Consider the following 26,773-nt stretch of genomic DNA (forward strand, 5'->3'; position numbering starts at 1 on the left):
ACTAAGATTTCCCTTCAGTGGTAAAATTCCATATAAATATTCAATACTAAAACGGGCACAGTAAAGACGTTTACTGTAAATCTTTCTACAACAGACCAACGGACCACGAGTGCCCCTGTCAGTCAACCAATCACGTACAGCTGTACCGCGCGTCATCGTGCGTCACAATACGCAATGCCGTAGCCAATTACCTCCGGTAAGTGTCTGTACCGTGCACTTTGAATGGCTGCATCTGTAAGTTAATTGGTTTATGGGAAAACTGGCCCTGGTGTGTGTGTGTTTGTGTCTGTCTGTACTGTGATGGACTGGCGCTATGTCCAGGGTGTATTCTGCCTTTTTGTTGCTGTTTGTTGCTTACTGGGATAGGCTCCAAATCCTCTGTGCTGGGTAAAGAGATTAGAAATGGATAGAAGTAAAGGCACTGTGTGGATGGAACTATACACAGTGTTAAAAACCCACTATGAAATGGCAGCATCTCACTGTGAATAAAATATTTTATAGTGCTGGCTTAAGGAAACAGCCTTTCCACCTCTCTTGCACATCAGTATCCATACCTAGTTATATAAGCAAAATGCCTCTAATTATAAACATCTTAATATGCTGGCTCTGTGGATCCACATCAGCTATGTTTGCCCATTCCTTCAATTCATGTGCATCCAACACACAGTTCAATGCTAGCAGCTACACAAAATCAAAAATACAATCCTCATTTCAGTATCTATGTAAACATACAGTCTGTTAACTTCATCATCTTCATCAAAAGTATGCCTAACCCCGTTAGGAAGTGTTCTTGTTATCAGTGTATTCCTCAGCTTTCCCAAAATTATCTTCTTCTTGCCAACATCTCTAGTCTTTTATACTGCAATAACACAGCCAACACTTAAATCCCCAAAAGCTGCTTGTGTTAATTTCTTTAAATCACAAATATCATTTGTAAATACTGGCCATGTAATACTCTGCATTGTGGAATAATAGTTTATTTTAAAGGGAACTAGAGAAACTAAGAACTAGAGAAATCAAGAAAGGCTTTTTTTTTCTAGAATTAATAAATGCACATCCTGTTCACTGGGGAAATTAAATCCACACTGAGCAATCTTCAATATGTTCAGAATATGACAGCAAGAATCCTATCAGGGATGCATTACACCTGTTTTCAAGTCCTTGCACTGGTTACCTATCAGGTTTCGAGTCAACTTCAAAATCCTCATCCTCATTCAGTACCTACAGTATATGGCTTATTATCTGTCTACTCCCCAGTTGTCCGTCTGACTCTGGTCTTCTAGCTGTCCTCAAGAACATCTACATTCTGTGGGGGACAGGGTCTTCTCTAGCTGCACCCCAGAGCTCTCAATTTGTATTCCCAGTGATATCAGTCACGTACCCTGAGTGCATTTAAATCTAACCTCAGAACCTTTCTTTTCAGAAGACTTAGTGTCTGTATCTGCTTCATATTCTAATTTTGGTAGCACCTCTAACTTCTTGTCTTTCTTATATGTTTTTACTTTGTAATCTGTGATCCTTTTATCAGACACAGAACAGTTAAAGATTGCGGCAAATCAGGCACCCAGAGAGGGGGGGGTGTCTTCTAGCCTCCATAACTAAAATGCCAAATAGGAGTGGCTTAAGCGACATACACAGTCGTGTAACTGACAGTTTGAGGTAGCCTATCATGTAAATTTCGCTTTGTTGCTGATAGGTTAAGCTTTCAAAATTCTGCCCCAAAGCCATGTGACTGATTTTTCGCCCTGTTTCGTTGGTTAAACGCAATGATCACAAGCACCACCATGGTAACTGGGATGTGTAGTTTTTAATTCCGTATGAATTATAACTGTACGTACTGTCTTCATATTTGGCCAGGCCTTTAAAGAGAAGGCGCGCCAAAAAATGTCGGTGCCGTCGTTTCCGCTTAAGGTTAAGGTTTCCGCTTAAGGTACCCCCGTGCTGGAAGAATTTGACCTCGGAACGTTTGCCCATCGTACTAAAGGGATATTTTGGTAGCTGAGCATAAAGAGAAGAGAAGCATAACATGCCTGAAGGTCATAAACGATATTAATTTAGGAATATAAACATATTATGTAAACTGTATATGGCTGGTATTGGTAGTTTAAATAAAAAATACATACCAGTTTTCCACTTTTTAAGCATCAAAGTTTTTCATTCGGTTAGATACTGTGGTTATTTTGGAAAAGTTCTTACCTGTTCCTTCTGACTATATTAAGTTAATATACTTTACAAAAAGTTATAATGTTTTAACCTTGCTCGTGTAGCGGCAATGCTTGTTAATAAGACAGAATTAAGCGTTGGTATGCTCCTAAAGGAGACCCCATCTCACCCTCCATCTCTGTGGTGCAGCCACAGAGAAAGAATTCATGCAGGCTGATTTAAGATGTTTTCTTTTGATAAGAAACAAGCTCCCAGACAGGGATGCAATTAGCTAAGCCTGGCTATCATGATCAATGGTCATCCATTGGCGCCTATCAGTCTAGGGAGTGCCAAATGGACATCTGGACTGCATTCCTAAGTGTCAAGAGTAAGTGACTTATATCTCACCTTGACCAACCAATCAGGGACTGGCAGGGCGTGGTAATACCGCGTGGGTCTCCAATGCCCGCCAAACTCTCAACCAATCAGCACACATCTGGGTCTTGATCAAAAAGGGAGCGCAAGCTCAGTTCTAGGCTCTCCTTGGCCATTTTCGCGCATCCTCAGAGACAATCACGTGACAACTGCTGTTGTCTGCAAAAGGACTTGGACTTTGTTCTAAGCGCGAGGCCGAGGATCCCGTACGTACACAGAATTCTACCAACGTGAATGCTCCGCTTGATCAACGGCAGCCTACAGTTGGACCCTCGTCGACAACCTGAATAGCTTATTCAGAAGCAGCGCTGGACCAGGAACGAACTAGCTTCTTCCCAGGCAAAAGAGTGACTTGTGAGGACTCGCGGTCACACTCTGTGCATAGAGACTTTCTACTAGCCAGCCGGACTGCTAGACTGGTAGATCCCCTCGGAGCAACGACTGCCCTGTGCACCGCAGTCAGATTCCTCCGCCCGTCCTACTCCGAGCTGCACCTTGACTGGTTGGCCGGTAGCCAGAGGATGCCGACACAATGCCCATTGGACAACCGCTGGAACAGAGGCTGCAACAGAGCCTGTCAGCTGGTTTGGTGTTCATGCCGGGAAATTCCAAATCCATACACAGTGGATAAGTAAACCCCATGTTCTACATTGCGTCTCAAGAATTCAATTGTAAAGTTGTTATCAATTTTATTCATGAGTAATGTATTTACTTCCGAGTTTAGAGTAACAGTGGGTAATAACACTGATTAGCGATTTGGTAACCGAATGATATATATTGACATATATTCTCTGTTGTGTATTCTTTGTGTTTGCATCTCTTCAAGATTATATACCTTGTATATTGATGACCCTCACAGTAAGGTCTGCCGCTGGTATCCAGGCAGACTAGTATATGTTTGGTGCACAGTTTATATTAATAAATGTATCTTGTGTATTGAACTCGTGTGTGTGCGTTGTTAGTTGTTCTGATGATTGATTTTCTAAAAGCCCCAACGAACAATCTCGTGATTACTGCTACAATTAATAATTGTCTCAGTAAACCCATCAAACCACTACACTCGTTATCACAAAACATACTTTTTAGTATTTGATGAATAGGGAATATAATATGGAATTGCGAATCTAAAGAAATTAATCACGATATAATTATATTCATATAGCTCAAATTATTACAATAGTCCACTTTCTTTGTAAACATATGCATCAATTTGACTCATTCACCCGCAATTACTTGGAAACATTTTGCCATCAATTTTCAGTTCTAGCTTAAGTTAGCAAGCAGTGTGTTGCTGTAATGGCTTTCGCATATGACTTGCATACTGGAGATTGGGGAATTTTCAGTAGCATGCTCTGTTGTCATTGTTGCTCTTTAACATAAGGCAACCAGTAATCAAATGAAGAAAGAAAACACAACGTTTTGGCGGTGGAGCATTCGTTGTGTTTTCTTTCTTCTTTTTTTTCAGCATGGAATAAATCTATTACTTGTTCCTTTGCACCCTACGCATGCTGACGCAGCTACCCGCCTGAACTACTACAGCAAATCAAATGTCCTGTTTTTTCATAACACTCGTTTTTCCATGCTGTATTTTTACAAATTGAACAAAGACATGCCATATGCATACAGCATATAGTTTTAAAGCCACTACAGTATAGCATGTGGGAAATACATTTATTTCTACTGCATCAAAGTTGAACTCGTTCAGAGCACCCAACATTACAAACTTTTCATTGTCTATTGCAACAGTATCAAATTGCAATGTGGTTAAAAGGATCATGTCAAAATATTTCCAAAATAATCACAAGTGAACGAGTTGAGGAATTTGATAATAATAGAGAAAACATAACAATAACCCCGTTTCATGCTAATCATGCAATCCAACTGAAAAAAGGACACAACTTAATCAACATGAAAATACTTTATATATATAAATCAATTAAAAACACTTTTTATGCATGAAAAACGGGTGGTTTTTCTTTCAAGCAATCAGCTTAGAGTCTCTGTGTAAGCTGTCAGTTCTTTTTACTTCTTAATTAAACATTTTAAACACTTGAATTTTGTAAATGCAACACGTATTACTTACAGAAAGAAAATAATGCTTTCTACAGGTGTTAAGCAGATTAGCAGGTTCCTGACAAAATAGTGCACCATCCACTAACCATAAAGACAGTTCTACAGCTTCTAATTTTTTTAAACATTTCGAAAAGTTTCATCTATACAAATACCACAGACTATTCTCAATAGTTTTTTTTCTGAGTGTTACACTTAGTTCAATATTTTATTTACATCTAAATTAGAAGGTCAGGTGTTACCATATACTATTAGAACTCAATAACATTAAAATTCGCAATGTAATAACTTGTTGCACTTCTTCATTAATTTACAAGAATTTGTTCAAATATACGTTGAATCAGAAAATAAGTAAAATACAAACTTATAAAGTTAAAAAATGAAGGTAAAATATAATTTGAAATTAAAACAGGATACACTTTTTCCTATATCTCTTCCTACTCTCTCTCACCCGCTTTGATTCGGACATAGAATGATTAAAAATGGGAGAAAATGTTTCCATGCCAGCCAGCACTGTCACAACCACCAGCCAGCAGAGATCAACCCACAAATGAGCTAACCAGTGCCAGCAGCGGGTTAATAATAATAAGTGCAGCAGCACATGCTAATCCATCAGCACTTGCTATACTGTGAGGCACACATCACTAATTAAATCATCGACTCACTTCTAGCTGCTTGGTATTGATTCCTTTCCTGGAGAGCTCCTACCTCACATTATTTTGAAACCCTTTTGCGATATTTCTTTCGGCTACTGAACTTCCTTTTGCTTTTTTATCATGAACTCGCCTAACGTTTTGGATTGTACACCTGTTTCAGTATCTTCCCTCTCCTTCGTCTGCATAGGATCCTCATACCTCACCATAGGGATTCGATACAACTCCATAATCATCTAGCACCAGAGGGAAAAAAAGCTGGTACTGTAATTTATTTCAGTCTCCATCATTCTGCCCAGTGATATAACGTTTATATAAATAAGATCTAGTACCTGGTTCAAGTTTCAAAAACCTTATTTTGAATAAAGCAAATCCCAGGTGTAAGCGAGTTCATAAAGCCAGAATTACTATCCCTACGTCTGTGAAACACTTGAACATACTGTAAATTGTAAATATGATGTTTACATTGGCGTTTTAATTAATTTTTCACTTTAGCGTATGGAGTAGTGTTAGTTGTCAAGGAAAGCACCCCATGGACAGCCTAACAAAGCAATTGGGAAGTGTTAACTATCCAGCCATTGCAAAGGATTCAACTTCAGCAGCCACAAATAAATAAATAAAACAACTTTTTTTTCTCCTGGTGGTAACTGTAAGAAATTGTCACCTTTCACATCCTTGCCTAACAATTTTGATGTTCTCATCCAATCAGTTTGATGTTTTTTTTATTTCGAAACCGTGATGTTGACATGCAGGTGTGAAGTAGAGTTAACAGTTTCAGATTTAAAAGTTTATTAATAATATCTTCCGTGTTCCATTAACATTGGAATGTAAAAAGAGGTGATACACAAAGTGTCTCCTCTATAGATCTTCTGTTAAAAGATAAATTCTGCCATAGCCACACAACATTGTCCAATAATACTCTTCTTGTTTCTTCTAATTACCAGGGAGTAACCTGAGTAAAAAGAACAGTGCATCGGTTCTTGACTATGCTTAAACAGTACATATGATGTCTGTTGGGGTTTCAGCGTCCACTTTTCTGTAATCTCTATGGAACCGTGCCGTCTCATCAATGTTTGGTACCAATAAACAGGGGGGGCTTCACAGACTTCTTTCTTTGAACTCAACTGCGCTCTAGTAGATAATGTACAGTTTATCACCTTCTGCAATGCTTCTAGTTTAGCAGGGTTTGCACGATAAGCACATTGTATAATGGGGATGACATTACCCACATCTATAATACTGTATGACAGAGGTTTGAGTTTGAGTGTCTGTTATTGATACATAGTTCCTTCCAATACATATAACTATTGCATGATTTCTTTTTCTGTTTCAGCTAAATGAGGGGAATCAAATCAGTCAGAATCTCAGAGTGGCAATTGTAAAAATAACCCATCTTCCCTCCTTTGTTTAACTTTACAAAGAACTCCTTAATCACAAAACCAACACTTAATTTATCCAGATACACAAATGCACACCAGAGCCAACAACAAGCTATAATAGTGGACTATTTATATGTGTTCACTATATAAGAAACAAACCGAAAGTAATACTCTGATCGAGCTTTAAACCATTGGGTGCAGTGCTTTGTCCATTACCACTACAAGGACAATAAAAGTTTTTTAAAAAGAAACGGATGTCGAAATGTTTCCAAAATGTCAACCTGTGATATTTTAGCTGCTTAGCTACACAATTCCATATTCATATAACTCTCAATTGATGTTAAATCACTACAACATCTTTTTACAGTAACAGCAAGTGGTGTTCTTACCATGTAGAAAAGGATAAAACATTACAACTTTTTATGAAGTACAGAATATAAGCTTATGTTAGAACAAGCATGTTAAAACCAGAACCCACTAAGTTACCAAGTTAAAACCTTTGATGCATAAAATATTTATAAATAATTAAATTATTTATAATGAAGGTGGAAGGTTGTGTACTTTTGTCTAACTTACCAATCTTGCTTTTATAAAATATACCAACTTTTTAATGTTTAATGATTAACATGCTGTAATACACAGTTTAAAACAATTAAAAGTCTAAAGAGTATACAACTTAAACTCTTAATTGGAAAAAGATTGTCCCTCTGCAGTGACAGGGATTAGAACCGGGCGGTTTCTACCTATGCATGAGGTATGATGCACCATTCGTACCACGTTTTGACGCAATGTACTTCACGTATTTTGAATGGCTGGATCTGAGTGTCTGTCCTGCAATGGACTGGTGTTCTGTCCAGGGTGTACCCTGCTTTGCTTCCCTGCAACCCTGAATGTGAAGAAGCTGATATAAAATGTATGGATGGAAAATTTATGCTGTAGTGTATACTTTTTGCAACACAGTTATTAATTCATTAATCTTACATCTTGTGACAACCTCTGACGTCATTCAGAAAAACCCACCAAGAAATAAATCAACCAAAAAAAGTAATTCTCACTTTTTGTTTCTTTCAGATAACTGAACTGGAATTCGAAATTTGTAAACAAAAATACATTACTGCTACCTTTACTAATAAATCCTCAGTCAATGTTTAAGATCTAAAGACATGAGTTATATGAGAAAATATGCCAGTAATAAATAATTTAATGAGTTTTCTATTTTCATATTAGTAGCTGTCATATTTAGGGTTTATATATGGTATCTATTACTAACGTAAGACATTTTTATGGTGTCTTGGTTGGGCTGACAGAATCTGCTGCCTTTTACATTTGCAACTGTACACATCACATCAGTTTATTTTCAAGGTTGGAAAAAGCTACCCAGGAGCATGACATCTTTTGTAAGCATGTTTTATATTGAATCCTGAGCTGTAATCTTGATCAATTTATGCAAATCATGCAGTGTATGAATAATGAGAGCTAATCAGTTTGTATATTGGCATCAGCTTGAAAGATACATGATCAATATGTCAAGTGATTTCATTTACAGTACATAACTTTAAATTTCCACTGTAACTTTAGTAATAACAATTTGGCTGGAGAAACATTCCACACTATGAATATTGTAAAATTTTATAAAGCTTTCATTGCATTTTAAGAAAAATAAGAATAATATTCTCCTTCTTGTAAGAACATTTTTTTGTCATTTCAAGTGTAGGCCAGCGGTCAGGATAGTCTCAATTGAACCAGACCAGACAGCAATGAAATTAATTTTCTTCCTTTATTCACAATGTACGCACAATGGGAGGTCCACAACACAAGTAAAACTTGTACAAGTAGGACATCAAGTACAAAGCAAGCATCAGAGATTGAATACATTTTCAAGTGGGGGTGACTGATTAACTTTTCCCCCACCTACACTATCACTTTGGTTAATAAGTTATGCTGTGCATTCGACCACCTATGTCCTCTCCCAACTTACATCCCATTATACTGCCTCTTCGTCTTCTTCACCTGTATCACCAGCACCTAAGGCCATTTAAGGAAGGTCTTCATAGCAACCCCTAGACATGGAGATATTGAACTTTGTGTCCCCTTCTCGAACCTGCCAGGGTAGTAAATTCCCCCCCAATGTTCCCTGGAAACCAGTTTATACCAACTTTTATCAGGATGTGGTAGTATTACTATAAACAGTATAAGTCCCTTCCATCACAGCTGTGTTATGCCTTCCTAGACATTCCAAGTAACGTATTCTCAGCAGGTAGCAGGTTTAGCAGTGCCAAAATATTCATTTTGTTCAATTTGTCTCAAATGTTTGTCCAAGCTAGTAGACACAGGACAAGATCTACAACATTTTCAGCAGTCTGACAGGACCACAAGTTGAAAAAATTATCTTTGAAGACAGAAAACAACAACTTCTATTTTTTGTCTATATTTTTGTCTAGAGAGTGGACACAGTAAGACATATAAGAAATATATAAGTTTACACTTAATGCTACTGCCACATTTAATATGGCAGTCTTAATAATTTACCATGAAGTTAATTAATCTGAGTAAGTCATTTGTGTTTTTGTCCACTTTTACTTGCCCAAGGATGGGTAGATAAATATTGCCAAACAATGCAGTTTGGTTCAAACCTGAGTAGGGCAATCACATTAGAAACTGCAACAGTTGCTAACTTGCAGCAGATTAATTCATCATTGGCCTTAGTTCCATACTGTATAGTAAAGTGGGATAAAATCATGTTGGAACATTGCCATTGCACGGGACCCCAAAAAAAGATCTGAGGAAGGCATGGTGGCTGAAACCAGGGCTATGCTGAAGAAGCTATACAACAACTAGGATGAGCAGAGGAAAATGGATGCGGCCAGGGCCAAGAAAAATCATTTTTAGGGAAAAAGTTTCCATCTTCCAAGACTTCTCAGTAGAGGTGCAGAAAAAGATGGCAGAAACCGCTGAGGTGAGGAAGTAGAAGTTTTTAATGCCTTGTGGAGATCCACTACTCTCTCCAGTATAAAAGATGCAGACAAGTTCCTTAAAACCATTCAACAGCAATCTTCTTTGTCTGAATATATTTTGAAAGGTCTATTGTTAAACAGGAGGCCTTGGATTTAGTTTGTGAATCTGATCAAGCAGAGAACTCATGTTCTCTCAACCTTTCAACTGAACTGAACTCAACCTCTCTCTGAACATCAGTTAGACTAAGGAGATGATTGTGGACTATAGGAAACATCAGGGAGGAGACCACACACCTATTTACATCAATGGGACTGCAGTGGAGAGGGTCAGCAGCTTTAAGTTCCTGGGAGTTAACATCTCAGAGGATTTAACCTGGACCCACCACACCAACACCGTGGTCAAGACAGCACGGCAGCGCCTGTTTTTTCTCCGCAGCCTAAAGAAGTCCGGCATGCCATCACATATCCAGGCCATCTACCTCCAGACAATAAGACTGCTAAATAGCCAACCTGTAGCTCCTTAGCAAATCACCTGTAATGGCTACATGGACACACAATTCTCACTATATTCAGCATAACTACACTACATATATATATTGCATACACCATGGACACATAACAGCTCTACTCATATTGAAATTTATTCAATTTAAAAAATGTAACCTCAATTTTGTGATTTTTGTGTTTCTGTGAATTTTTGTGATCCTTTTAATTTTTGTGAGCTCGCAGAAAAAGACATTTCATTGCCAGTAACTACTGCTGCACGCCGTATTGTTGTGCATTTGATAAATAAACTTTGATTTAATTTTCGATTTGATTTGAATCGAACGATCATGCCTTCGAGTTAAAACTCTGATGTTTTAAGTATTAATTATTTTTTAAATATTGTTTTGATAAGGTTAATGTTAAAACATAAATTACACCAGTTCTGTATACAGTACATTTAAGACTGTAACAACTTATTTTGGGGAGCAGCAGACAGTCTTTTTTAGTGTAATAAGTGAACCCCCCATAATTGTGCATACTGTATTACTGAATGCTGTTGGATTGTTTAAACTTTTAATTAGACCTTTCTGTTAATTATGCAGAGAAGCTAAACAATTTTTTTCTACTTTTTCTAGCTTGTTTAGTTTGCATACTGAAACTAGCAACCTTGTTCCAAGACAGTTCTTTTTTCCTCTTTCTTACTGTTAATAGTTGTTCAGAAACTTAACAAGGATTCGGTTGTTGTTTCTTTTTTATCCTGGTTCTGTTACCTCATGTATCTGGCCACAAGACATATTTCCCTTTCTCCTTCGAAATGTTTGCATTGGGTACCTGCAGCTGCTCTATATTAACTGTTTTGTTATATTATGCAGTGTTTCAGCCACCATGTTAATGTATTAGAATTACAATATCACCATGAATAGTATTAAGATACACACTTGGAATGTAAAAGGGGTAAATAATGTAGTGAAAAAAAGATTCTGGATGTCCTGAAGATAACATAATAGCAGGAAACTAACTTGAATAATCTGAAGCATAAAAAAATAAAAGAGAGTGGGTAGGTCAAGTCTACTATTCATCATTCTCCACCAAAAAGCAAGGTGTCATTATTCTAATTCATAGGAAACTCCCACTTACAATCAACTCAATTTGTGTGGATAAAGAAGGTAACGTTTTAATAATTTTAATAATCAAGGGATTACTACATGGTAAGAAGTATTGATAGGATAAATATGCCCCTAATGAAAAAGATGAATATTTTTTATTGATGTCTTTGGGCAACTCACTTTTATAGACTGTAATAATATCATACTTGGGGGAATTCACATTTACTCCTCATGACACCAAACAGCTTCTCCTCTTGACCACATCATTGACCACATTTCTGTACAGACACATGACTCATCTAGTAACAGATGTAACAGATCAGTATGTCCCCTCTGCAACTAATAGAGTGCTCTCTTGTCTGCAGACTAAATCTATTCAATCTGCTGGATGATAAATTCAGAAAGTTCCTTAATAAGCAAACCATATTATACTTAGAGTGTAATGACACTGAAAAAACTGATCCTAGGACCTTATGTAAGTCTTATAAAGTTTACATGAGAGGTATGATAGTTTCTTAGATGAGTAAAAAAACAAATAGGCAAATAGCACTTGAGAAAAAAAAATGTAAATTGGAAGATAAGTTCTATGCAGCAAAATCTGAGAAAATACTAACTGAAAATAAAGAAACTAGGATGCAGCTTAATAACCTATTGACAAATAAAAGCTGAAAAGAGTGTCCTACATGCAAGACAGCATCTGTTTGAAAAGGGTAGCAAGCCCAACCGCCTCCTTGCAATTAAAGATGAGAATGGCCAGTTATTACTGGAAGATAAGAATTGAAATGCCATCTTTAAGCATTTTTTAAAACACTATCCAGGTCAGAAGCAGACAAAAAAGAAGAGCACTTCCTTTAAAGGCATAGACATTTCTACAATTGACAATACACAGAATTAACTTTTTAAATACACAGAATGAACTTTTTAACACTATAGTTCCATTCAGACTAGTCAGGAAGCTTAATGACCTGGGGGTCAACAACTCTTTATGCAGCTGGATTATGGATTTCCTGACTGGCAGACTATGTATATGTAATAAGAACACTTGCCGATATTATTGTAAAAAATGTGCAAAGCTGATTTAATACCACATGATGAGGAATATTCATATGGGATTGTGTAACTAAAGATATTTTGGCAGGCAAAAATATCAGTTGTGGATATTTTGGAAACATTTTGACATTTTTTTAATATTGTCCTTATAGTGGTAATGGACATTGAAAAATTAATAGATTGTAATGTAGCACACTATGCCCAAGTGGCGGTTTGGCATAGCGGTTAAGACAAGTGGTTGCTATTCTGAGGAACGCAGTTCAAATCCCCCTCAGAGCAATCTGAGTCTTGTGCATAGCTAGATGTATAAAAATAGTTTATTATTATAGCTTGTTGTGAACACAATATGCCTCTTTCAGGTTTACAACCACATAAAGAAAATCTATATTTGTCTTTTCAGCAAATTTCAGCAACAAGAAGTCAGCAATTTAACTTTTGATTATGAAAAATGATTCACACATATCGTACTGTAGTGTTTTTAAAACCATACGGTATCAAAATGCATATACAGAGTATTTATACAGTCTATCACACTGCAGTTCATTGACGTGTGTGCTACTGTTTCAGTATATCTGTGGATCTGACTTCATGGAATTCATGTGTGTGGAATGTCGGCAGACGAGACTCAGTGATAGTTTTGTTTTGATTATACTATGAATGAGACTCTGAGACATATCACCCAAGTTTCGGAATTATAAAAAAATTAAACTTTTGTTGAGTTTGCACAAGAGAAAAGGGTACCTTTTGAATAGTCGTGTACAGCTTGCAAAGTAGCTGATTTTGACAAACTGCGAATTTTGCTTCAAGAAAATAAAATCTGTCTGTATTGTAGCTTTCATTTAATTGAGCAGAAAGTCACCTTGCTCTTACAAGTGGTTGTGTTAACACACTACACCCTTTTGAATGAATTTTTATCACCTTTATCACCTTTGTCTTTCTAAGTGGTGGGGGTTGGGGAGAGTGATGGAGAGTGAAATAAAAGCCCACACCCAGTGTCCCTTCCCCCTACTTCGACATGATAATGCGCTAATTGCCTGGCACAAAACCATCTCTCCTGAGCTCTCTCCAAGCATCCTGGAGATGGTCTCGAGGTTCATTCATGTTATTACATTATTAATATTCATATTATTACTAATGAGACATAAAACCGAGGTCCTGACTCTCTGTGGTCATTAAAAATCCCAGGGCGTTTCTCGTAAAGAGTAGGGGTGTAACCCCGGTGTCCTGGCCAAAATTTCCCATTGGCCCTTACCAATCATGGCCTCCTAATAATACCCATCTATGAATTGGCTTCATTACTCTGCTTTCCTTCCCAGTAATAGCTGATGTGTGGTGAGCATTCTGGTGCACTATGGCTGCCTTCGCATCATCCAGGTGGATGCTGCACATTGGTGGTGGTGGAGGGGAGTCCCCATTACCTGTAAAGAGCTCTGAGTTGAGTGTCCAGAAAAGCGCTATATAAGTGTAAACAATTATTATTAATTATTATTATTATTATTATTATTATTATTATTAACAGTTACAACAGATTTTACACCTGAAAACACAGGGTTTTTAATTATACTGGGTGTGTGAAAATTGAGTGAGCTCTAGGGCGCACCATGAGATTAAGACAGTGAGATTGCTGAGACGGATAATTTTAGTAAATATGTTGACAAATGTCTGGATTTCAAGTTTTACGAGGCAAGATAAAATTGTATCCAGCTGTGAATTAGCTACATAATGTAGCTCCCGTGAAGTTTTCGGGAAAGGTGGTTAGTGGGCAGCGTCCCTCACTGTGTAGTGCCCACAGAGTGATAGTTTAAATAAAATGGTGTATTACTGTGATCTTGCAAATATATATTTTTAAACATTTGTAATCGCTATTCTAACATCTAATACAGTATGTGCCACCTTTCAATCATCTTTGGACAACGAATCACATGCCATGATAAACCAAAGCCCCTGTAGTGCGTTATGGGTTTTAATGCACATTCTGAATGGCTACATTTATAATAAGGACACAGGATTAATTATTTTGATTAAAAATCACAAGTTTCACTCTCTTGTGTTAAATCCATGACATTCAGAAAAGTTTAGCTTCTTGTTTTTTTAAGTATTCAATGTCAAATTAAGATATTTTTCATAAATTAATTTTAAAATAAAATCACAGGTCCAGTGATATCTTAAATTTAAAGATCAAATATTGGCTTCATAATTATAATATAGCATTAATAATTTAATAATATAGCAATTTCACAGAGTGACACCAGAAAAATAAGACACTATATAACTTAGTTACAAAATGCATAGGGGGTGTCATTGTTTTTCCTGTTTGTAGTGCGGAGGAAAACTTCATGTGCAGGGGGGCAACTTTACAAAGCTGCCCTTGAGTTCAATTCCTAGGGTGTTATCTGTGTGGAGTTTGCATGTTCTCTTAATGTTCTCTGCAATTTCCCTCACAGGATCAATAAAGTATCTATCTATCTAATGTTTGTTCCTTTCTTCCCACAGTCCAAAAATTGTCCAGAAGGTTAACTGGTTTCTGGGAAAACTGGATCTGGTGTAAGTGTGTTATTATTTTGTGTTTGTGTCTTTCTGTACCCTGTGATGGACTGGAGTCCTGTCCAGGGTGTAGCCTGGCTTTCACCCATTGCTTGCCATGGCTCTGTACTAGATAAAGTACAGTAGCTAAAAGATAAAGTACATAATTGTAAAAATGTTCCAAATTAAATAAAATATGGAAGATAATATTGTCTTCAAAATTTGTTAACACCAACAAATATTTTTTAAATATTACTGAAGTCTGTATAAGTTATATGATGGTGTTTTCAAAATTGTTTCACAGATTTGTTTTTTACTACTTAGGTAAACTTAGCACATACTGTAGTTCCTTTTTAAATGCATGGTTCGACAGAAGGGTTGAGACTTTAAAAGTTTATGAAAATGTTGCCTATTTAAAATGGATTTGATGATAAACTGATAAGATTACATCTATGGTTTTAAAAATTCCCATTTAAATAACAGATCAAAATGTTATTTAACGCCTTTTTAAAGAAAATGTAATTGTTTGCTAATGTTCTCTTTATGGTTAAATTGGTAACTTTGGTTGCTTTTGGAGACAGATTAACTTGTATATCTAAGTTATATATATATATTATAATTAACTTGCATATATAAGTTTAAGATTTGTTTTAAAATGTATCTGTTGTAACTGCTAAGACAATGACAAATATAATTGCAGTTCTACTGTTTATCACCTAATATTGTGAGTCAAACACGTCTGTTGTTGGTTGGCTGCACACTATTACACACAGGATCTGTTTTAGCATTTTTGCATTGAAAAAATATGCATGTTAGTGTTTTTTTTTAATAAATTAAATATGCATATTTATTTATAACAAAATTTGTCTTACATATCATTGGTTCACATTGTTAGACTATATACTGCAACGAGGCAATAAATAATGACAAATCCTAATTTATTTTCCCAAAGGTTGATGTTTTTTTTAAAAATAACCTACTATGACTTTTTTGTATGATGTTATCAATAATGTCAATGTGTATGGGAGATATGAGGAGTTTTGGAAGAACATAGAAAACAGTTCAGTATTTGATAGATGTGAATGCTGATTACATTTTTTTTTAGGACTAGGGAGCAAGGGTAGAGTGGTGGTACTGTGGCTAAGGATCTGCGCCTGTGGCTGGAAGGTTGTTGGTTCAAATCCTGCAGTTGGTAGAGGAATCCTACTTCATTGGACCTCCCAGCAAAGCCCTTAACCCCAACTGCTCCAGGGGTGCTGTATAAATGACTGACCCCAAGCTTCTCTGTCCATGCCAGTGTGTCTCAAGGAAAACAAGTTGGAGTACGTAAAAAGACAAATTCCTAATGCAAGAAATTGTATATGGCTGATAAAGTGATCTTACCTTTTGAAAAGTTTGCATTAAGAAAGGGAATGGTTGTGATTGGAGGGACCTTCTTATTGGAGTGGTTCAAATAAGAACAGACCAGATGAGATAGCCAAATTGATTAAAAAATATGTCTAGAACATTGTTAAGTGCACCTGTCTAATGGAGCCAGACATTACTTTATTAAATATGTATACTTCTATAAAGAAAATGGAGAGTTGGGAACTGTTAAATGTGATGAAAAGATGTTTGTTAGGGAGAATGGCAGTAGTTTATTGTCTGTAGTGAAAGATACAGATGAAATAAAATAGACAGCATAACATTAGTTTTTTATTGTAAAATATGATAAGCACAAAGACCCTAATACCAGATAGTATGACTTACTCTAGTATATTGTAATATCCATAACAGCTCCAAAGTACTGTAGCTACAGAAATTGATGAATGTATAGCTGTGTAGCGGCGAGGCTTAATAAGAAGAAAGAATTAAGTGTTCTGAACTTTCCCAAAGGAGGCCCCATCTCTCTGTTCATCTCTGTGGTGCAGCCACAGAGAAGCTATTCATGCAGGCTGATTTAAGGTTTCCTTTGATAAGGTTTCCTAGGACAGCTCCCAAAGGGGGATGCACTTAGCTAAGCCTGGCTATCATGATCAATGGTCATCCATTGGCACCTATCTGTCTACGGAGTGCCAGATGGACATCTGGACTGCATTCCTAAGTGTCAGGAGTAAGTGACTCATATCTCACCTTGATCAACCAATCAGGGACTGGTAGGGCAGAGTAACCCACGTGGGACTCTGATGCCCATGGAACTTTCAGCCAATGAATGAGCTGAAGTTCCTCCAGGTAAAAACAGGCAACACAGAGATTCTAGTGAGATTCAGTGGAATTCTGTGGACTTTTCTAAAGGGAATTCAAAGGCGAATTCCAGGGCAGGACGGCCCAGGAGCAGAAGGCTCCCAAGGGCAGGACATTCTCGCAGCGCACCTCCTGACCATCCTGAGACTCAGCCCGGACAACCACGGAACGGCCAGTGTGTCCGAGTGCCAGAACTTTCCTTTGTTCTAAGAGTCTAGAGCGGAGGTTGCCAGAGAGTAACCAGAGGATCCACCCGAGGTTAGCATCAGCAGCAAGCCTCGTGAACAGGTCGGAACTGTGGACAGCTGAATCACTATTCAGAACTAGCTCTTCATCAGGAACGAACCGGTCTTCTTCCTGACTTGCTGGGACCCACAGTCATCTTTTCTCCTGTGCACAAACTTTGCTAGTTAAACCCAACACTAGCCGGTCAGTGAGCATCTGCAGCACACCGTCGCAAACCGCACAGCACAGCCTGGCACGCAGCCAGAGAGCACGGATTGGACAGCAACAGCCTGCAACTGTTTCCAGAGAGCCCACAGGAGATCTGAATCCCCAAAGATTGGATGAGTATTCAACTTCACTGCATTACAGCTCGAGAATTCAATTGTTATCCCAACCAGTTGATATCAATTTAATTCCTAAGAGTTATGTACGTGTTTTGAGTATCTAATGTAGAAGTTATAACCAAGTTCATTTATGAAATGGTCTAAATGAATGATATACTGAACGTATGTCCTCTTGATATATGTAACTCTTTGTAACTGACTGAATATATACTTTTTGTATTCTGATAACCCTCTCGATAAGATCTGTTAGGTTTACATGCATATTCTATGTATTAATAAATGTATCCTCGTGTATTAGTACCTGTGTGTGTGCGTTGTTTGAGCTATATCGCATGGCTGGATTCTAAAGCCATCAAAAGAATCAATTTTGTGATTTACTGCTACAATTAATAATGGTCCCAGTAAATGCCCAAACCCTACAGAACTGGTGCCTTCAGAGAGCACACTACAGCTGTAAAACTCTGTTTCTTACATATCTGTCTAGTTCTAAAAAGCATATTTGTTGACTCTGTGTTAATATCTGGGAATTTGAAGAGTGAAAAATGAAAAGGATATTCAACAACACATTTCTTCGGAAATGAGAACAAAATAATTTGAGTATATACTGTACTTCATTTTATGCACTCTTAAAATTTGGCTAAATCATCTGCTAGATAAGGCTCCTAGTTTGAACAAAAAAGCACCTTGATTATGCTACACACCTGCTAGTAAATTAAACATATTTTTAAATAATGTTTTAATAAAGTAATTAAAAAGACAAAAATATTATCCTTAAAGTAATATAGGTATGTATGTAATACACTTATCTTTGCTCTGCCCCAGTCAGGATTTCATCGTGGTCATTAGCGAGCTCAGAGACACACGGCACCATTCCCTAGGCAATGACAAAGTTGCTGCCCAAGAAGGCCTAGTCTTCTACCACTACAGAATTCTACGTTATCTAAGGGGGTGATCTCACTTCTGTAAATATGTCCACTGCACAGAACCTCTTCACACATAAACTCTTGTGGTAGACCATACAGTCAGATTCTGAAACCCTGCTCAACAACAGTTCAATCAGAGTGGAAATGTTTTAAAAACTGTGGAGGCCTAATAGCATTTGGTTATTTGGGGAATTGATTATTAAAAATGCTTTCAAGTTATCTTGGTAGCATGTAATTGACAGAAGTGGCTTTGGAATGCATTGCAAATGTGTTAGGTTGATGTTAAGTGTTTTGTACATATAACAGTTAAGCACTCCACTGCCCCTGTTGCCCCCGTACATCCAATTCACATTGAACTCCACCACCTCAAATTAAGCACTGCTTATAGAAATGTTTCCTTTGTTCCCCAGCACAGTGTGGTAAATGGTAAAAAATAAAGCAGAAAACACACTTTAAAAAATCAAAAAGGTTTTCAACAAAACACAAACATATCTATAACCTCTCACCTGAAGAAGGCTCCACAGCTGAAACGTTGTGTTTTTTTCTTCTATTTTCAGTATGGAATAAACCTATTACTTGTTCCATATCTACAACTGTTTTGTACAAAACCTGTTTCTTCTAAAATAAAAGATCAAATTCATGACAAAGTGTATGCAAAAGATTGAAAATAAAGGCTAAAAACTTTTTTTCTTTTTTGATTACAAATATTTTTAATGATTTGGTGCATTACTAAACAAGTGGGACGGGAGGCCTCTTTGGTGGATAGCACATATAGGAAACCACACCTTCAAAAATATAGGTTAAAAGACCCTTAATGACTAGAATTTGTCTCTTTAGAGCTCTTATTACCTTGACATTTTGTGTTTTTCATCTGTAAACGTATTGCCCTCTCCTGGCATTGTTTTTTCTCCTGACTTCCTCTCTGATTTCTGTATATCTTCAGCTGTGGAGCCTTCTTCAGGTGTGAGGTTATAGATATGTTTGTGTTTTGTTGAAAATCTTTTTGATGGCGACGCGTATGGACGCAGCAGCTTCATTAGCTCTCAAACAATGGTGCTTTTTGTTCGTTATTCCTATGATTTTTGTCACGTTATTTACTCAAAACACTGAAGCTTACTTCTCCTACGATCAGAACTGGACATCAGAAACAACTGCAGGGATTTCTCCTTTAGATTGCTCGACCTGGATTACATCAGCTCGTCCATCCTCTACACTGCGGACCCGGAAGCCGCGGAGCCACCTGACCGTGACAGCCGGGAGAGGAGACGGCACAAGCGGTGCGAGTGCAAACAGAAGCGTTGTAAGAGAGCCGGGCTGCAATTAAGATTAAAAGAACAGCGGAACTGACCACCTATACCCAGCCTGTTCCTCGCTAATGTACAGTCCCTAGACAACAAACTGGATGAAATAAAACTCAGGCTCACTACTCACCAGGAAATAAAAGACTGCTGCACTCGTGTTTACGGAAACATGGCTTCACAACAACATACTCTGCCATTCAGCTGGATGCTTTTTTAACTCTCCGAGCGGACAGAACAGCTGCTTCTGGTAAAAATAAAGGAGGAGGTCTGTGTATTTATGTCAACCAAGCATGGTGTAGAGATACCACAGAAATCGCTGACCCTTCTACCAATCTGGGGAATTCACGTCGGTCATTATTACCGCTGTATACATACCTCCTAACGCTAATGCTAAGGAAGCAGTCAAAATGCTATCCAAAGCTATTAGTAAACAAGAATCAGCACATCCTGATGGTGTTTTTATTATTGCAGGCGATTTTAATCAGGGAAATCTTAAATCAGTCCTGCCTAGCTACAACCAACACGTTGACTGCCCCACCAGGGGAAACAACACACTTGACCTTGTTTATACTAATGTACCCGGTGTTTACAAAGCAGTACCCCACCCCCCTCTTGGACAACCTGACCACATCTTCCTGTCCCTACTCCCAGCCTAAAGACGACTTCTCAAATGCACCAAAGCTCCAGTTATAACTGTAAAAACATGGACCAAAGAGGCAGAATCAATGCTTCAGGACTGTTTTGAGTGCACAGACTGGAGTGTGTTCAAAGATGCAGCCTCCCACGGATCCCACACCGATATTGACATGTATGCATCAGCAGTCACCAGCTACATCAGCAAATGTGCTGATAATGTGGTGAGTGTTAAAAAGATACGCAAACTCCCGAACCAAAAACCATGGATGAACATCAGGTCCCTGCTCAAAGCCTGTAACGCAGCCTTCAAATCTGGTAATGAGGAAGAACTGAGAGGGGCTAGGAAAAAATTAAGAGCTGGCATAAAATCTGCCAAGAAACAGTACAAATCCCAGATAGAACACCACTACAACACCAACGCTAACTCACGACGCATGTGGCAAGACATAAATACAATCACAAGCTACAAGAGCAAAACAAGCCCTGTAAGCGCTACTGACCCCTATCTTCCAAACAAGCTTAACACTTTCTACACACGTTTCGAAGCTCAAAACCTTGAACAAACCCACTGGACCACTGACTCCCCTGCCACCCCACCCCCCACACTATCCAAGCTAGATGTGTGGAAATCACTAAGTAGAGTGAACACACATAAAGCTGCTGGACCTGATGGTATCCCTGGCCTGGTACTCAGAACAAATGCCTGGCAGTTAGCTGATGTCTGTACTGACATCTTCAACCTGTCCTTGGCCCAGGCCACTGTACCTAGCTGCTTCAAGACGACCACCATCGTGCCAGTACCAAAAAAATCAGCCCCCAGATTGTCAGGATTGGCAACCTCACCTCAAACACACTCACGCTTAACACCGGTGCCCCTCAAGGCTGTGTGCTCAGCCCACTGCTTTACTCCCTGTCCACCCACGACTGTAATGCCAAGTTCAGCACAAACACCATCACCAAGTATGCTGACGATACCACAGTCGTGGGCCTGATCACTGACAATGATGAGATTGTCTACAGGGAGAAGATAAAACAACTTGCAGACTGGTGCCGTACCAACAACCTATGTCTCAACATCAGCAAAACCAAAGAGCTGATTGTTGACTTCAAGAGACAAGGAAAAGTCCACTTCCCCATCTACATTGAAGGGTCTGCGGTGGAGATGGTAAATAACTTCAAATTCCTAGGTATTCACATCTCTAAGGACCTTACATGGACACTGAACACCTCCAGTCTCATCAAGAAGGCACTACAGCGGCTGTACTTCCTGAGAAGGCTGAAGAAAATACACCTACATCCACAGATCCTCACCAACTTCTACAGATGTACGGTGGAGAGCATACTGACCAGCTGCATCAAAGTCTGGTACGGCAAATGCACCGCATCCGACCGTAAGGCACTACAGTGGGTGGTCAAAACTGCCCAACACATCATCGGCAGTGCCTTACCATCCATCCAGGAAATACACAACACCAGGAGTCAGAAAAAAGCCACCACAATTATGTCTGACCCCATTCAGCCCAGTCATAACTTGTTTGTTCCCCTACCATCTGGCAGAAGGTTCCGGTCACTCCAGTCGCACACAACTAGACTCCAAAATAGCTTCTTCCCCAGAGCTGTCAAGTTGGTGACGCCCCCACTCCCTCCCACCATATTATGATCTCTCCTAACGTCTTCCTGTACCCACAATGACTGTACTCCTACACCACTACACACACATGTAAGCCAAAATTGTACTGTCCCCTCGATAGCCCAGTAAAACTGTACCGGTCGTAATATTTATTAATTAACCATTCTATTTTTAACCACACTATTTTTGCACTGTTCCAAGAATTACCTTGCACTGTTTTTGTCCTGTTATATTTTCTCTGCGGAATTTTGCACAGTTTTGATTACTTGATTACATGTTATTTATGTTATGTTATTACATGTTACTGTTATTGCTATTGTCTTATCTTCTGTCCTATTTATATACTGCACCTGAGTGACTAATGAGAAACACTTTTCATTATACTATGCACCTGTGTAAGTTTAATGACAATAAAGTTGAATTGAATTGAACACACACCAGAACCACTTTTTAAAGAAGCCAATTAACCTACCATTATGTCTTTGGACTGTGGGAGGAAACTGAGCACCCAGAGTAAACCCACATGAACCCCAGTAATTGAACCCCGGGCCCCACGGCTGCAAGATAGCAATGCTAACCACTATGCCGCCCCCCTACTATAAACAGCATTACCAAATCAACAGTTTTTTGTCTCCATAAGTATATCAATAAGAAAATTTGTTCAGTTTGCATTTTAGGAGTACTAAATTTTTGCTATTGAAAGCAGCATAAGGGCTGCAAGGTGTGGTGACACTTTCGAAGGGTATGGTGTCATAAAGCCTCTTTTTGAACACTGCATTTCAATTTACAGGAGTTACATATCTTCTTGATCTCAAGAGAAGAAACCACTCAAGTGAAAAATAACCTCAACTATTGTTGAGTTTCCCTTACATTTCCATTTTGTGCATGATTGACTCAGGCCATAGCAATTTCACATAACATGCATGCACACAGCTTGCATAAAAGGTGAATATTAGCTGGATATGCATTGGTTGTTTTATGCAAACTTTTAACAATTTATTGAGCAGGTGTAACTAGAAAACTTTAGTGTTTTTACCAACAAAAGACATAACAGATACATAACAAATTGTAATAAACACTTCAAACTTAAAGTAAATACATAAAGGTTCCAATTTACATGGATTAATGACAATAGAATTATGAAAATAAGATTTTATTTTTCTGTTAAACCAGAGGAGCACATGATGTTCAGTGTTAGAGGAAAAAAATAGATTAAAGGCAAGAAATCAATTATATACATGAAATGCATAAAACATTCAACACATTGAACTTTCTCCATTGTGAGAATAAAGGTGGAAAAGTGACCTTATTACATAAATATTTTCTGTTATAGTCAGCAGAAATGTGTATTCATTTCCCAAGTGCTCTGAATCTGAATTTGATAACATTTTCTTTTTTAAAAATTTAAATACGTTTTAATTAGCATCATATTTTTATTCTACTCCTTATTTAAGAGTTGATTTACATTTTTGCTCAGTGTTTTATTCTACCACGTACCATTAGTTACGGGGGCTTTGAGCTAAAGTGATAAAAGGCAATTAGATGTACAATTCGTTCTTTAAATGAAATTAAAACATTATGGTCTCATATTATAGCTTATTAGGAGTAAAGAGTGAGCCTGTATTCAAGTTAATTGTATTGTGTATTATTCATGTGTATTGTTTAGTACAAGTTTTATGCCTGCTAAAACAAAATATACCCTAAATAATAAAAAAAACAGAATATTTAATCGTAGCTCTTGTCTTCTATGACAGTAACACCCTGCAACATTTATATTTACAGCAGTCTCAGGCAGACTTGGATACAAGTTTATTAATCCACTTTAGTAGGGAGGTGTCAGATCCCACTGCATGTGGTGGTGAAACCAGAGGTCAGTTTATGCAAAGAGTTAAACCAGGTACTATGCGAGACAGCTGAGAGAACCAGGAAACTACACAGTAGCATGCTGACTTGGGAAACTGCACAGTGTTGCATGCAGACAGGGAAGTTGAGCACACCAAGTTGAGCATTTGCACTGGAGCATTTGAACAAAGTATAACTAAAGAACATAGCTCAAGACCTACTTTAAGAGGCTGAGATATCTTAATTCAATAACAGACCTCTAGGCAGTGTCAGAACAGTCCTTAAATAATCTGTGCCACCTGATGCAAGAGTGAATGCAAATTATCCATAGGTGATACAATTTTTCCTGTTGAAATATGTGGTTTCCACACTGAATACTTAGTGACTGGTGAGAACATGTGTGACTTCCATAGCAAACCTTGATTGCTCTTCCACGTTCCAGTGGCAGCGAGCCACAGGGAGGACTGTGGTTTTATTTAACACTCACAGATCTAATTGAATTAGGTCAAGAAGGTAGCTGCGTCAGCATGTGGAGGCTGTAAAGTAACAAGTAAAGGTTTATTCTATGCTGAAAAGTGAAGAAAAGAATACAACATTTTGGCTGTGGAGCCTTCTTTGGGTGTCCACACCCGAAGAAGGCTCCACAGCTGAAACATTGGGTTTCTTTTCTTCTCTTTTCAGAATGGAATAAACCTTTACTTCATCCTATGCAATCTAATTGAATGTTGTTTTCCATTCGTCCATGGATTTTCTAATTGCTTTATACAGTTTATGCAGTCATAGAGGAGACAGAGACTCTTCTGGCAAGCAAAAGGCACAAAGAAGGATACAACCTGGACAGTACACCAGTCCATCTCAGGGAAGACTCAAATATGCTTGTCACGATCGCAAACTCCTCCTCTTAAGGGCGCTCCTGCCCTTCCTCGTTAGCCTCATTCCCCGCACCTGTTCCTTGTTTCTACCCTGTTTCAGTTCGCCTTTAAAACCCAGGCGCTCACCTCACTCGAAGCTCTGCATCTGATCCCTGCATCGTGCGAGCCCCGGATCTGGTTGCGCCTGGCTCCGTTATGTTTTTAGCTTCCTGCTCTTGTTCCCATTCCCTCCGCCGGTCCCGACCCGGCACTTGTTTTTAATCCCTGGTTTTTGGATGGATTACTCGGCCATGGACCTTTGCTTTCGTTTTGTACTTCCCCTTTGGATTTCTACTGGACTGTTTGCCTTGGCTACACCTCCCCCGTGCACCAGCACACTTTGGACACGCCCCCCTGTTTTCATCCCCATATTCCTGCATTACTTTTTCCCCAGTGTTTCCTCACTATTCTGGATTGTGTCATCCGCATAGGGTCTGAAAAGAACTGATCGTTAAAATGCTCACACACTGTATCTTGGCCAATTCTCCTAGAAGCCAGTTAACCACCAGTATGTTTTTGGACTGTGGGAGGAAACCAGAGACCCTGGATGGAAACAACACGAACATGGGGAGAACATACAAACTACCATGCCATGTCTGGAATTTAACCAAGGGCCCCAGCACAGCAATAAAAATCACTGAGCTACCATGCTGCTCAATGTTGTTTTCCTTTTGCTGATATTTAGATTTAGACATAGGCTGGGCAATTATTACTTTTTTTTGGAGATAAATCCACTTAGGAGTGGATTTCAGTGGCTGAGTATTGATAAAAGATTCAAATCCAATCTTCTGAACAAAATGTTTGAAAATATATACACTTTGCATTTATTCAAAAGTATATACTTTAATATATTGGGTTAAAAAATTGTATCACTATATGCATTTATGTTTTAACAACAAATTTATAGATTTTGGATATTGCTTTTGGAGTCATGTTGATAAATTAATCATTTGTGGCCGACCATTATAAGCACATGTTGCTGTTGCATAAGAACGAAATTAATATCACCTCATTAAAGAGATTTGACTGGGATAGATATTAAGTTGATTTAACCTGTTGAATGTCTAGTCTGGTGAAGATCAAGAACAAAACAGAAAAAGAAAACGATAATTATCAGAAAAATAAATTATTTTGTGATATACTGTAAGTATACTGATGCTACATACCTGGTGGACTCATGTGCTGTGGACCCACCTCCACTGAAGATGGTTTTGTATTGACAGTCCCAACTGAAGATAACAAATGGGGTTCAGATATGCAGAAAAATATTAATTATTTTGTGCAATAAATCAAATTAGGTAGGTCCTAGTGTGGTGGAAGGGAAGGAGTTCTGTCTAGTCTACTCAGAACTCCACTTGTAGCCTGACTGACTGATGAAGTCCTGGAAATACACCTGCTACACTTATGTTGTGCTAATCTTGATGTGACAACAGGTACCCGTGATGATTTTCTTGCATGAAGGGAATGTAATAGTTATGCTATGGAATCCCTGGATTTGGATTTATCCCCATTGAATATCTGTTTGATACATTGGGATGATATGTGGCTCAGTGATTGACAAGTTCTACAAAAGGAATGGACAGTATCCCAGACAGCATATGCAACCTGATTTAAAGCAACAGTACAGCTCCCTGTTGTCAGCCTTGTTAATTATTGATATCAATCATAATAAAAAGTAATGAAGGTCATCTTTATTTATTAAAATGTTAGAAGTTATGCAAGAAAAAGGTTGTGATTTTCCTAATAATTTTGTGAATCTTTTATAAGTGATACAGTTCTTTGACTGTTCAATTTACTTTCTTATTTTAAGAATTGTTTAGCATTTATTTTTGTTTGTAATCAATATGATTAATTTGATAATGTGCACAATGTCTTGATTATTACAAATTATTTGTTTTTGAGAAAATATATTGATCTTTTGAATGTGTAGCAAGCACCGT

This window comes from Lepisosteus oculatus, chromosome 3 (assembly GCF_040954835.1).
Source record: "Lepisosteus oculatus isolate fLepOcu1 chromosome 3, fLepOcu1.hap2, whole genome shotgun sequence".
In the NCBI taxonomy this organism is placed as follows: Eukaryota; Metazoa; Chordata; class Actinopteri; order Semionotiformes; family Lepisosteidae; genus Lepisosteus; species Lepisosteus oculatus.